The sequence below is a fragment of the Sciurus vulgaris genome (genome assembly GCF_902686455.1).
Source record: "Sciurus vulgaris genome assembly, chromosome: 6".
NCBI classification, from domain to species: Eukaryota; Metazoa; Chordata; class Mammalia; order Rodentia; family Sciuridae; genus Sciurus; species Sciurus vulgaris.
Genome location: NC_136466.1, coordinates 43,202,255 through 43,217,025, shown reverse-complemented (window position 1 = coordinate 43,217,025; position 14,771 = coordinate 43,202,255). Strand labels below are relative to the sequence as shown.

At 38.1% G+C, this 14,771-nt stretch overlaps 1 long non-coding RNA gene across 1 annotated transcript; it reads left to right on the top strand.

Annotated features, from left to right (window-relative positions):
• Positions 1-798: 798 nt before the first annotated feature.
• On the top strand, positions 799-13,596 carry LOC306663562. Its single transcript, XR_013764467.1, has 2 exons — positions 799-907; positions 13,297-13,596. It is a non-coding gene; the product is annotated as an uncharacterized lncRNA (long non-coding RNA).
• Positions 13,597-14,771: the final 1,175 nt, after the last annotated feature.

Sequence of the window (14,771 nt, the reverse complement as noted above, 5' to 3'; positions counted from 1 at the left end):
TATCAACTATTTATCTGGTCCTATATTTAAATAGAAATGTAGAAGCTGAGATAAAAGGGGAACAAAAATGGATCTGAGGGAAAGCTTAGAACCTCAAAGTGCTAACAACAAACATCAAGTCCTTGATGTTGAAAAATGCTTTTCCAAAAAGAGAAATACCTAAAAATGGCCCAATTTTTATAATCCCCAACTGAGAGAATGTAATATAGAAACTACAGAATATCAATGTACATGAATAGAATCAATTCAAAAAAAGTAAAGGAAAAGTCATTAAAAAGCCCAAGTAATCCTGTGATTACTAGAACTGATGAGGCCAGAACATTTATCTGATGGATGAAGAAGCTCAAAATTAAGATTAAGGAAAATTGACTAGCAACTTCAAACCCAAAGAAATTTAACCTAGATATCTCCTATAAAAGTTAATTTTCAAGACGGATGTAATAGCACACACCTGTAATCCTAGCTACTTGGGAGAACAAAGCAGGAGTTTCACAAGTTTGGGATCAGCCTGGGCCATTTAGTGACCTTATCCCAAAATAAAAATCAAAAGTGTTTAGGGGATATGTTATGGTTTAGATGTGGTGTAACCAAAAGCTCACATGTGAGACAATTCAGGCAGGTTCAGAAAAGAAATGATTGGGTTAGGAGGGCCTTAACCCAATCAGTGAATTAATCCCTGATAGGATTAACTGAGTGGTAACTGAAGTGGTAGGGTGTGGCTGGAGGAGGTGGGAATTGGGGGCATGGCTTTTGGGTATATATATTTGTATCTGGCCAATGGACTCTCTTCTCCCTGATCTCAGGTGAACTGCTTCCCTCTGCCACACACACTACACCATGATGTTCAGCCTCACCTCAAACCCTGAGGAATGGAGCCAGCCTTCTGTGAACTAAGACCTCTGAAACCGTGAGCCCTGAATAAACCTTTCTCCTCTATAATTGTGTTGGTCAGGTCCTTCAGTCACAGCAGTGAAAAAACTAAAAGAGTTTATCTCAAGGATAGAGCACTTGCCTGGCATGTGCAAGCCCATGGGTTCTATCCCAAGCACTGCAGAGACAAGAAACAAAATAATAAAAACAATAATAAAACAGATAACATTCACAAAATAGTCACAGTCGTTCATTAATATATTTCTTCAGATTGTAGATTTCAGTGTAAAATAAAAATTTTTGTAGGCAGAGTGATTTACAACAAATACAGACCTTGACCACAATCCACAGGAATTGCTGGCTATATTGTTAAATCCAGATCTGTACTTTTAAGTGTACTCACATGTTCTTTCACACAGAATACTAGTAGAAGCAGTCAAGGTGTCATTTCTTGGCACTTCAAATCAGTGAAGAATATTGAACAAATGGTGTTGGAGCAAATAGTGAAATTTGGGAATAAAATTAAGTTAGACATCTTCTTATACAGTTAAAAAATAAAATACACATCAATAAAAGTTAAATTTTTAAAGACCTAAAAATTCTAAATAGAGGTAATTCTGTTGATGCCTATTGCTGTATTTCACTTGATACTTATATGATAATAAGGAAACATCCATGTAAAAAAAAAAAAAAAACTCAGGGAAAGAACATCCCTACAGATGGAGCTATTTGTGCAAAGGCACTGATACTGGAATAGGTTTGGAATGTTCAAGGTCAAAGAAATCTAACAGGGCTATTTCAAGAGAGCAAGAATAAGATCATGTAAAATAAAAAATAAATTTAAAAAAGAAGCAAAATAGAGCAACAACAACAAAAGAATAAGATAATGTGAGACCTACACTTTGTCAAGAAGATTGTGTTTTCTTTTCTGTGTAATAGAAGTTCAGAGTATTTTAAGAAAGGGGGGACATGATCTGATTTATATTTTAGAAAGATCACTCAGGAAGATTTGTAAAAGGAGTACACAAGTAGAATCAGGGACTATAAGACAAAGAGGGCTGGTGGAGATGCTGACTAATTGAGCTCAAAGGGAGGAGCCCAGAATGATGCTTTTTTTTTTCTTTATTTAAACAAATGGGATACATGTTGTTTCTCTATAAGTACATGGAGTCAAGGCATACCATTTCTGTAATCATAAATTTACATAGGGTAATGTTGTTTAATTCATTCTGGTATTTTTCCCTTCCCCCCACCCCTCCCACCACTCTTTTCCCTCGATACAGTCCTTACTTCCTCCATTCTTACCACCCTCCTTATCCCTAACCTGAAACCTAACCCTAACCCTAACACTAACCCCTCCTACCCCCAATTATATATCCTCATCCGTTTATCAGCGAGATCATTCATCTTTAGATTTTTGAGATTGGTTTATCTCACTTGGCATGATATTCTCCAATTTCATCCATTTGTCTGCAAATACCATAATTTTATCATTCTTCATGGCTGAGTAATATTCCATTGTATATATGCCACAGTTTCTTTATCCATTCATCAACTGAAGGGCATCTAGGTTTGTTCCACAATCTGCCTATGGTGAATTGAGCAGCTATGAACATTGATGTGTCTGTATCTCTGTAGTATGCTGATTTTAAATTCTTTGGGTATAGACCAAGGAGTGGGATATCTGGGTCAAATGGTGGTTCCATTCCAAGCTTTCTGAGGAATCTTCATACTGCTTTCCAGAGTGGCTGCAGTAATTTTGCAAACCCACCAGCAATGTATGAGTGTACCTTTTTCCCCACATCCTCGCCAACACCTATTGATCTTGTGTTCTTGATAATCGCCATTCTAATTGGAGTGAGATGAAATCTGAGGGTAGTTTTGATTTGCATTTCTCTTATTACTAGAGATGTTGAACATTTTTTCATATATCTGTTGATTGCTTGTACATCTTCCTCGGTGAAGTGTCTGTTCATTTCCTTAGCCCATTTGTTGATTGGATTATTTGTATTCTTGGTGTAGAGTTTTTTGAGTTCTTTATAGATTCTGGAAATTAGCGCTCTATCTGAAGAATGAAGGGCAAAGATATTCTCCCACTCTGTAGGCTCTCTCTTCACATTACTGATAGTTTCCTTTGCTGAGAGAAAGCTTTTTAGTTTGAATCTATCCCAGTTGTTGATTCTAGCTTTAATTTTTTGTGCTACGGGAGTCCTGTTAAGGAAGTCTGATCCTAAGCCAACAAGTTGAAGGTTTGGACCTACTTTTTCTTCTATAAGATGAAGGGTCTCTGGTCTGATTCTGAGGTCCTTGATCCATTTTGAGTTGAGTTTTATGCAGGCTGAGAGATAGGGGTTTAGTTTCATTCTGTTGCATATGGATTTCCAGTTTTCCCAGCACCATTTGTTGAAGAGGCTATCTTTTCTCCATTGCATATTTTTGGCACCTTTGTCTAGTATGAGAAAATTGTATTTATTTGGGTTTGTGTCCATGTCCTCTATTCTGTACCATTGATCTACCTGTCTATTTTGGTACCAATACCATGCTGTTTTTGTTACTATTGCTTTGTAATAGAGTTGAAGATTTGGTATTGCAATACCCGCCTGCTTTGCTCTTTCAACTGAGGATTGCTTTAGCTATTCTGGGTTTTTTATTCTTCCAGATGAATTTCATAATTGCTTGCTCTATTTCTGTAAGGTACATCATTGGGATTTTAATTGGAATTGCATTGAATCTGTATAGCACATTAGGTAGTATGGCCATTTTGACAATATTAATTCTGCCTATCCAAGAACATGGGTGATCTTTCCATCTTCTAAGGTTTTCTTTAATTTCTTTCTTTAGCGTTCTGTAGTTCTCGTTGTAGAGGTCTTTCACCTCTTTTGTGAGATTGATTCCCAAGTATTTTATTTTTTTCGAGGCTATTGTGAATGGGGTAGTTTTCCTAATTTCTCTTTCTGAAGATTCATCACTTATGTATAAAAATACATTGTATTTATGAGCATTGATCTTGTAACCTGCTACTTTACTGAATTCATTTATGAGTTCTAAGAGTTTTCTGGTGGAATTTCCAGGTTCCTCTAAATATATATTCATGTCATCAGAGAACAGGGATAGTTTGAGTTCCTCTTTTCCAATTCGTATCCCTTTAATTTCTTTGGTTTGTCTAATTGCTCTGGTTAGAGTCTCAAGAACGATGTTGAATAGAGTTAGTGAAAGAGGGCATCACTGCCTTGTTCCAGTTTTTAGGGAGAATGCTTTCAGGTTTTCACCATTTAGAATGATATTGGCCATGGGCTTAGCGTAGATAGCCTTTACAATGTTAAGGAATGTTCCCACTACCCCAATTTTTTCTAGTGTTTTGAGCATGAAGGGACGCTGTATTTTATCGAATGCTTTTTCTGCATCTATTAAAATAATCATGTGTGATTCTTAACTTTTAGTCTGTTGATATGGTGAATGACATTTATTGATTTCCGGATGTTGAACCAACCTTGCATCCCTGGGATAAAACCCACTTGATCATGGTGCACTATCTTTTTAATATATTTTTGTATGCGATTTGCTAAAATTTTGTTGAGAATTTTTGTGTCGATGTTCATTAAGGATATTGGTCTGAAATTTGCTTTCCTCGATATGTCTCTGTCTGGTTTAGGTATCAGGGTGATATTGGCTTCATAGAATGAGTTTGGGAGGGTTCCCTCCTCTTCTATTTCATGGAATACTTTGAGGAGTATTGGAATGAGCTCTTCTTTAAAGATTTTGTAGAACTCAGCTGAGAACCCATCTGGTCGCGGACTTTTCTTTGTTGGTAGGCTTTTGATGACCTCTTCTATTTCATTGCTTCAAATTGATTTATTTAAGTTGTGTATATCCTCCTTGTTCAGTTTAGGTAATTCATATGGCTCTAGAAACTTCTTGATGACTTCGAGGTTTTCTGTTTTGTTGGAGTATAGATTTTCAAATTAACTTCTAATTATATTTTGTATTTCATGTCTGTTGTGATATTTCCTTGTTCATTCCGAATTTTAGTAATTTCAGTTTTCTCCCTCTTTCTCTTTGTTAGTATGGCTAAGGGCTTATCAATTTTGTTTATTTTCAAAGAACCAACTATTTATTTTGTTAATTTTTCTGATTGTTTCTTTTGTTTTAATTTTGTTGATTTCGGCTCTGATTTTAACTATTTCCTGTGTTCTACTACTTTTGGTGTTGGTCTGCTTTTCTTTTTCTAGGTCTTTGAGCTGTAGTGTTAAGTCGTTTATTTGTTGATTTCTACTTCTTTTGTTGAATGCACCCCATGAAATAAATCTTCCTCTAAGTACTGCTTTCATAGTGTCCCAGAGATTTTGATATGCTGTGTCTTTGTTCTCGTTTACTTCTAAGAATTTTTTAATTTCCCTCCTGATGTCTTCTGTTATCCATTCATCATATAATAGTGTATTATTTAATCTCCAGGTATTGGAGAAGTTTCTGTTTTTTATTCTGTCAATTATTTCTAATTTCAATCCATTATGATCTGACAGAGTACAAGGTAGTATCTCTATCTTCTTGTATTTGCTAACAGTAGCTTTGTGGCACAAAACATGGTCTATTTTAGAGAAGGTTCCATATGCTGCTGAGAAGAAAGTTTATTTGTTCTTTTTTGGATGGTATATTCTATATAAGTGGTTAAGTCTAAATTGTTGATTATTGAGATCTACGGTTTCAATTTTTGTTTGGAAGATCTATCCAGTGGTGAGAGAGGTGTGTTAAAATCGCCTAGTATTATTGTGTTGTGGTCTATTTGATTTCTGAAATTGAGAAGGATTTGTTTGATGTACATGAATGAGCCAATGTTCAGGGCATAGATGTTTATGATTGTTATGTCTTGCTGATTTATGCTTCCCTTAAGCAGTATGTAATGTCCTTCTTTATCCTTTCTGACTAGTTTTGGCTTGAAGTCCACATTATCTGAAGTGAGGATGGATACTCCAGCTTTTTTGCTGTGTCCATGTGCATGGTATGTTTTTACCCATCCTTTCACCGTTAGTCTGTGGGTATCTCTTTCTATGAGATGAGTCTCTTGCTGGAAACATATTGTTGGATTTTTCTTTATAATCCAATCTGCCAGCCTATGTCTTTTGATTGATGAGTTCAGGCCATTAACATTCAGGGTTATTATTGTGATATGCTTTGTATTCCCAGTCTTTTGACTCATTTTTGTTTTTTGACATGATTTGGTTTCTCCTTTATTTGGCTATTCCTTTATGCTAGTTCCTCCCGTTGCTGATTTGCATCATTGTTTTTCATCCCTTCCTCATGGAATATTTTGCTGAGAATGTTCTGTAATGCCAGCTTTCTTTTTGTAAATTCCTTTAGCTTTTGTTTATCATGGAAGGATCTTATTTCATCATCTAATCTGAAAGTCAATTTTGCTGGGAATAAGATTCTTGGTTGGCATCCATTTTCTTTCAGGGCTTGGTAAATGTTGTCCCAGGCCCTTCTAGCTTTTAGGGTCTGGATTGAAAAATCTGCTGATATTCTTATTGGTTTCCCCCTGACTGTAATTTGATTCTTTTCTCTCGCAGCTTTTAAAAGTCTGTCATTATTTTGTATGTTAGGTATTTTCATAATAATGTGCCTTGGTGTGCGTCTGTTGTAATTTTGTATATTTGGAGTCCTATAAGCCTCTTGTACTTGGTTTTCCATTTTATTCTTCAGATTTGGGAAATTTTCTGATATTATTTCATTGAATAGATTGTTCATTCCTTTGGTTTGTTTCTCTAAGCCTTCCTCAATCCCAATAATTCTTAAATTTGGCCTTTTCATGATATCCCATAATTCTTGTAGATTCTGTTCTTGATTTCTTACCATCTTTTCTGTTTGTTCAACTTTGTTTTCAAGATTAAATATTTTGTCTTCAATATCTGAGGTTCTGTCTTCCAGGTGTTCTATCCTATTGGTTATGCTTTCTATGGAATTTTTAACTTGGTTTATTGTTTCCTTCATTTCAAGGATTTCTGTTTGGTATTTTTTCAGTATCTCTAACTCTTTATTGAAATGATCTCTTGCTTCCCGTATTTGCTCTTTTAACTGTTGATTGGTGCGATCATTTAATGCCTGCATTTGCTCTTTCATCTCCTCGTTTGCTTCCCTGATTGTTTTAATTATGTACATTCTGAACTCCATTTCGGACATTTCTTCTGCTGTGCTGTCATTGGGTTTTATTGATATAGTATCTAGGTTTGTTTGAGACATTTTCTTCCCTTGTTTTCTCATATTGGTCAGATGTCAGTGGGACTCTCTGATATTGTACATTTCCTCTATTGGCTTATAGTGTCCCTGTAGATTTCCATTGTATCACCTCCCAGCCTTCAGTAGCCTGAAATCTCAGAGTAACTTGATAATGCTGTGCTTCCAAAGAAAGCTGCCCCTAGCCTGCTACTGGTTCCAGGGCTTGGAGCTAGCTCTGTGTGGAAAGGCTCTCACTGGGGGGCCTGTGGAAAGGCTCTCACTGGGGGGCCTGCTCCGAGAAGCTGGCCATGTGGGAGGAGCCTACCACCAGAGTGCACAGGGCTGCCTGGAGAAGACTCTAGCTGCCCTGCCCTACTCTGATAAGCCGCCCCTATCCGGGCCTGCCACCCAGGCTGAGCTTCACCATGTAGGGGAGACTCACCCCGTGGTTCTATTTTAGTCAAGTCTCTCAATGCCTCCCCTTCTTGAATCCTGGGTTCTGGAGTGACTGGAGATGCAGTCACCCTCTAGTCCGCCATCTTGAATTGCCCCGTGGAAAAAGCCTGCGGCTGGAGGGGAGGGGCACAGGTCTGCCTGGAGAGGTCTCTGGCTGCCCTGCCCTGGTCCCAGAGGCTGCTTGCAGGTTGGAGCTTCTGCTTTCTTGGGGACTTGTGGCTGGCTCTGTGTAGAAAGGCTCTCACTGGGCGGTCTGCTCCAAGAAGCTAGCCTAGAAAGGCACTTCGGCCGGAGGGAGCCGGGCTGCTTGGGGAATTCCCTGGGTGCCCTGTCCTGGTCCCTGAAGCTACCTGCGGGCCAGAGCTTGCCTCACTGGCTCAGGGACTTGGAGCTGGTTCTGTGCAGAAGGGCTCTCACTGGGGGGCCTGCTCCAAGAAGCTGGAGAAACTGGCCGTGTGGGCAGAATGATTCTTAATCTTGAGTCTAATATAAATGTGGGTACCATTTACTTGGGGGGAAGAGAAGTTTTTAAGGAGAGGAGTTAATTTTTCTATTTTGGGCATGTTACCTTCAAGATGCCTATTAGGCATCTCTGTAATCCCAGGAATCAGTACAACAGCAGTATTGAGGAACCCAGGAAAGAGATTTGAACCACAAATATAAATTTGAAAATTCGGCAGAATATCAGTATTATCTGAAGCAATAGGATTAGATCAGAATCTTATAGGATGAGAATGCAGATACTGAAAAGAACAGGACCTAAGACTGATCCCTGTGGGCTGGGTTGTGGCTCAGTGGTAGAACTCTTGCCTAGCACGTGTGAGGCACTGGGTTTGATCCTCAGCACAATTTAAAAATAAATAAAAATAAAAGGTCCATCAACAACTTAAAAAAAAAAAAAGTATAATGTTAAAAAAAAAAAAAAACTGATCCCTGGTGGACTCCAACTTTCAGAGGTCTGGTAGAGGAGAAAATAGAAGCAGCCAGCAACAAGTCTGAGAAGCAAGGGCCCCAAAAGTGGAGGGAAGCATGGTTATGGCGTCCCTGTCACCTAAAGGAGCATTTCATCAATCAGGTCAGTTGCTGTTAAGAGTCAAGAGGAATCAGGAAAGAGAATTGATAACTGACTATGATTTGATATAAATCATTAGTGATCGTGGTAAATGTGGTAAAAGCTGCTTCCCTAGATGGGTTTGGATAAAATCTCCATTCCAGTGAATTCATCACAGAAAGAAAATGAGAACAAATTTAGGCAACTCTTTCAAGTAATGCAAGCAGAGATGAAAATAGGGTGGCAGCAAGAGGAGGACAGCAGCCCAAAGGTTACTTTTTAATACATGGTAATAAGGCATTTTATATGCTGCTGCAAAAGATTTTTAATAATGTGCTAATTAACATTAATTCAAGATTTACTTTGTGCCAGGCACTGGCCCATATACTTGCTCATGTTGCTCATTTAATTACCTAAAGTATTACCATTTCAGAGATGAAGTTACTGCGGCACAAAGAAGTCCACTAATTTGCCTAGTCACACTTAGTAAGTTACAGAGACATGATTTGAAAACCAGCAACATGAGCATTTCTTGCACTAAAAGATGCAAGAAAGAAACAAATAATAATAGAAAACAAATTCCTGAAAAGATACCAGAGAACAGGCTCCAGGACATAGGCAAAGGGGCTGATCTTAGAAACAAGCAAATGGAAAACAGTATGTGGACATACACATAGGTAGTTAGAATTTTTTATAAAACTAAGAATTTCTTCTCTGATGCTATCTTCTGCTGGTATAATTATAAGAAAATAAATTTAAAATAGTAAGACTTTTCCTATCCTTAGTGGGCTTCATAGAGGAGATGATAGATATGTAACCAAGCAAGTGGTTCATGTAAAGAACTTAGAATGGAGCCTGGGACATAGCAACCGTGTGAGTTAGCTTCTAGTAGTGTGACCCAATGCTACTGAGATGCTGTACAGAGCATAGTGGGCATGCAGACAGAGTGGTCAATTCTACTGCAGGAGATGCGGGAACCAGGTGTCTCAGAGATGCCCATGGACAAAGGACTCTCACCTTAACACCAGGAACACCCTCTGAAAAATGAGCAGGGGAAGCTACGTCATTTGGATGAGGTGGAGGATGGCACAGAGCATTAGAGAGAGGGAAATAAGAGCATGAGGACTCAGAAGGATCAAAGCAGTAATGCAACTTGAAGACCTAGGAAAGATTCTAGACTGAGGGCGGGAGATAGTTGGAGCCCAGGGCTAAAGGGCCCCCTGTCAGATTGGCCTTTCAGAATGATCACCTGGACTCTAACCTGGAGGGTACATAATTGGAAGCAGGAGAACTGATTATTACCATGATAGAAAGTCGAGGATCTGAACTATGAAGTAGCTGCCATAATAAAAATGGAAACAGAGAAAAATCAGGAGGGTGCTATGTTAAACAGAGGGATAGAATGATGAGCACTGAAATGAAATCTAAAAGGAAAAAATGCTTAAAATAAATATATATATATATATATATATATATATATATATATATGTTAAGTTCCTCCTAAAGGACCTCTGCCAAAAGTAAAAATGTATAGAGAGTGAAAGGAAGGAGGGAAGGGACAGATAAAGCAAGAGAAAAGGAAAGGAAAGAGAAAGAAAGGGAGAGAACAAAAGCGACAAAGGGAGGGACAGCAGTTATAGCCAATTTAGATATGAGAGAGGACCATCTACTTCTTAGAAAAATTGGTCTTTGTAAGGAAGAGCTAAGTAGATACCAAATAATGCTTTATTAGATATTAAAATGTAATGAATTAGAAATAGATTTTTTTATATGGGCAGGTAACTCTTTAAGACTGAGAGAGTCCCAGGTGGGAAGTGCCTGTGTGTCTAGAAGTCCTGAGGCAGGGCAGCTGTACTGATTCTGTAGATGATTCCAGTCCCGCCAGTGTAAATAACAAACCACACCCACAATACCAGGTTTGGTTTACCAGTCGGTTCCACTGCATGAAGAAACCAAAGATGGTAAAAGGAATGTTCCCATTCTTAAATACAACATGATTTTTATTAAAAATGGATACCTTCCCTCTCTAAGCATAAAATAATAATAATAAGGAGTTATTTTCAGAGTACTTAGAGAAAGCTCAAACATAGTCCTTCCCATCACCTCATTTCATTTCTCTTGAGGAAAGAGGAGAAAAAAATATTAAGGATCCATGAAAAAAGCTGATTAATAAGTTTTCCATTGGCCGGCACGGGTTGGCCAAGGAGCGGAGTCATTTAAACAGCCTGAGTCATAAGTAGAAAAAGGTATCAAACAGCAGCATTGGCAGAACTGAAAACAGATGGATTTGGAGAGTTATGGAGACACAGTCTACAAGATCTGAGGATGGAATAGATTTGCAGTAAAAGGTAGAGGGAAGAGTCAAAGTTGGTGCCACTGTCTCTAATTTAGAGGATTTTCTAGCTTGGCAGCCATCTGGTGAAATAAACTGATTTGGGGCAGAGATAGGTATCAATTCAACTTGAATATATTGAGGCTGAGGCTAGTGAAGCATCAGGAGCTCCTAGAATAGTCTAGACTGGAAAAGTGGCTTCTAGTCATCAGGACATAGGTCGGGGGTTAAGTCATACAGAAATCACCCAGGTTTTGCAACACAGCAAGAGCAGGCAGAGGAAGAGGGCCCAGCGAAGCTGACCAGAGGATATCAGTCCAAAGGTTAAAATTGTACTGAAATCCAGGAGGGACAGATTTCAAGGAGACCAACTTGTCAGGGTCAACACTGGTTTGGCATTTTAGTCAATGAACAGAAATTATTTTGATAAACACGTCAGTGTTCACTTAACACAGGTAACACAAAGCAAGCATAATGAACAGTTCTAATAAAAACACAGGTGCATCTTGCTATAACAATAACATGACCTTCACAGGAGAGCAGGTTTTAGAAATGAATCCTGTCCCTGATCTCTCTCTTCTCTTGCATTTTCCCCCTCCCCGAACAATTTTAAATCATTAAGAGGCACAGCTTCTAATTAACCTAGTTAATCCTCCTAATTGCTATGTGTACTCAAGTCAAGACATTAAAATCTCTCTAGATAGCAGTCATGAGACTGCAAAAGAATTTTTGGTTAAATACACTAATTTTTATTAAAAAGCAATGCACTCCTTCTCTAAGCATAAAAAATAATAATGAAGATCCTCCTCAGACATACCCCTTCCTACTCCCTAATTTCATTTTTTTGAGGAAAGTCAAGGAAGAAATATTAAGGATTCATGGGGAAAGCTAATTAATGAGCTTAACACTGATTAATTACTCTTGAAATATTTTATAGGTAACAAAAAATCCCATTAACGTGTACAACTATAAGGTACCAATGAAAAATGAGGAAATAAAAATAAAATTAAATTTTTAAAAAATGTGTACATTGAGTCTTGAGAAAGAGTTGTACCTTGTTTCTTTCTACTTTAAATATACTAAGAAGCCACCTAAAGTACATGCCCTTCTTTCTGGTAACTAAACCATATTTAAAAGATCTGGTAAAATTCTCTACTCCAATTGGCATAAGACTTGGGTATCCTCAACTGTAGAGCTAGGTTAAATAACTCTACAGGTCCCCTCCACTTCCAGAAGTTTTATGATTTTATAACTAAGGCACATGGCCATTGGTGACAGCTAATTTCTTTGATGTTCAGAAGCCATATATGTGTGTTCATTTCCACAGTTGGTTTGGCCTCTAAATGGGTAAGCTCAAAATACCATTCCTGTCTACCTCACATAGAGTTTTCAGGTAGTAAATTCTGAAGCAGCCAGTTTTTGATTTTTGAGAAGTGTGAAGTTTCTAGGATATAGATTCTCAAACCCCTTCCCCAACCTCCTCCTAAACATTCTTGAGAGAGAAAGGACTTCATCATATCTGTGGAAGAGCCAGATAGAACCAAATTATTTGTTTGTTTGTTTGTTTGTTTGTTTGTTTATATTTGCAGCTCTGGGATTGAAGCAGCAAATACTCTAACCCTGACCTACATCCCTTTTCCACCCTAAAACTACACATTATGTACATATGTGAATAGAGGAGATGTGTTTAATTTGCCCCAGTTTCTTCCCCATTTCTAGGCAGCTGTGGGTCATAACATCTTAGGTTGAAAATCCTCCTAAAAGCTATATAGTTTGGGTCAGTCACGTTTTTTCCTATGAGGAAAGAACTCTTTGACATCTCTCCCAGTCCTTGGGGGACAAGGATAAATTGCATCCCATTATCATTTTTCTTCAGCTTCTGTCCTCTACCTCATGCGTACTTTGACCAAGAGCTTGTTGAGGAAACCCAGTATAAAAGCAAACCAAATATAAATAGTAATGGTGACACAATTTTAATCCCAAACAAAAGTCTCACATTAAAACCGGAGATTGCTTTAAAAGGGGGCAAGACACCACAAATCACTGAAATACATTTTTGCAACTTAGCAGCATAAACAATATGATATACATAAATAAGACAAAAACATTCTGCAATTTAAATCCAATTACTGGCAAAACAGACACAAGCTGGAAATCATCTGTGGGAACCACAGCGTAACTAGACCTGACAGCCTGCATTCAACATGTCCAACCTTTCATTCAACATGAAAAGACACATTCAGCTTTCCAAGGAATTATGAATAAACTCTAAAACCATTTGTCTGTTATTTGAGCATAAAATGAAGGAGTGGGGCTTTGCATTGTACTGACAATCCACTCACGTTAGAATGAAAATAACTCTTTTTCTCTTAGAGAGGAAAAAGAGTGACCAAAGAAGAGAAAAGTGGAGTGTGGCTATCAAGATGCAGTGGGATGCTGTGGGGATGTGCGTGAGCAGAAGGATGCCTCTTCGTCAGTCTAAAAGGTCTTCCCAGGGAGTCCTTGACATTAGAGGGCAAGTGCAGTTGGTTTGTTGGGAAGCCACTTCTTAGTCTCTGGATCTGGCATCTCGACTCAGTGTGCGCACATCCCACATAACTCATCCTTCAGCTCTCCTGATGCTCCTCACCACACTCTGCCTTTCCTTCACAAATGAATCAATCATGCCTTTATTTGAGGACACATGGTGTGCTGAAAAAAATACATATCCTAGCCATCCTGACTATTGTAAACACCACTGTCCTACAGTAAGACCAACGGGGGTGACTTCATTCCCTCAAATTTGAAAGACTCTAACCTCTGAAAGAGAATTAGAGGAGAATGTAGTAGTATTCATTCATGCTAAAAACGAGGTTTGAGGTTGGTTGTGTAAGTCTGTACTAGAGTGCTGTCTGCTGAGCATGCACCAGGCTCAATCCCTAGCGAAAAAGAGAGAGAGAAAGAGAGAGAGATTAATTTGTATATTTTGTACATGTGCTTTATTTATTCATATTTGTTGTTTATAAATCAATATATATGTGCACAAACATAAACATATAGAAATACCAGTTATTACTTATCATCTCCTTTGCCTAGAAGACTATGGAATGAAGCCAGACCTGCCCAAGTACCATTTCCAAACATTTTTTGTTTTTTATAAAATCTTTTCCCTTCTATATCTTGTACATTACCCTTGATGTTCATCCTACTCAGATTTCATCTGTATAGAAATGTTGAGAAAGAAATAACATTTTGCAGTGTTCTTTAATTTGTCCCACTTTGGGACCGTGAATACACATGAGTGATTTTATAACTCACCCACCCATCTACTCTAATATCAGAGGACGAAGGGCTAAAGGCATCTACAAACAACTGGCCATTGATGTTGCTCTTTGTCTACTTGTGGGCTCTGATAATTCACCAAGATTACTTTTATTCCAAGTGAAAGTAATTTTGGTGACTTTAAAATTCCACTAAACCCTGGAGTGTTTTACTCATCTCAATGGAATCCTTCAAATTCCCTATATTTTCTGATAGAAAATTATCTCATTGATCATCAAATGTTAACCATCCAAAGTGTTAACAACAGTTGTCAAACAGACTAAGCCTCACTTTGCTTTGGCCTTCATCCTGTTCATATATTTGAAAAATGACAAAAATATTAAAGATGCAAACTTCCTAGGCAGGCAGTGTAACAAGACTGTAGATGGAGGCTCTGACTTTTCAGCTCCACTAATATTCAAATATCAGAACTGTAGAAATTTCTCTGTGAGGTTTCCTGGAGCATTGCCTGGGTGAGAGAAAGAACATTGGAAGGTGGTTGATAAGCCTTAAATAACTCAGCCCCATGCTGTCTGCCTCACTATGGGCACA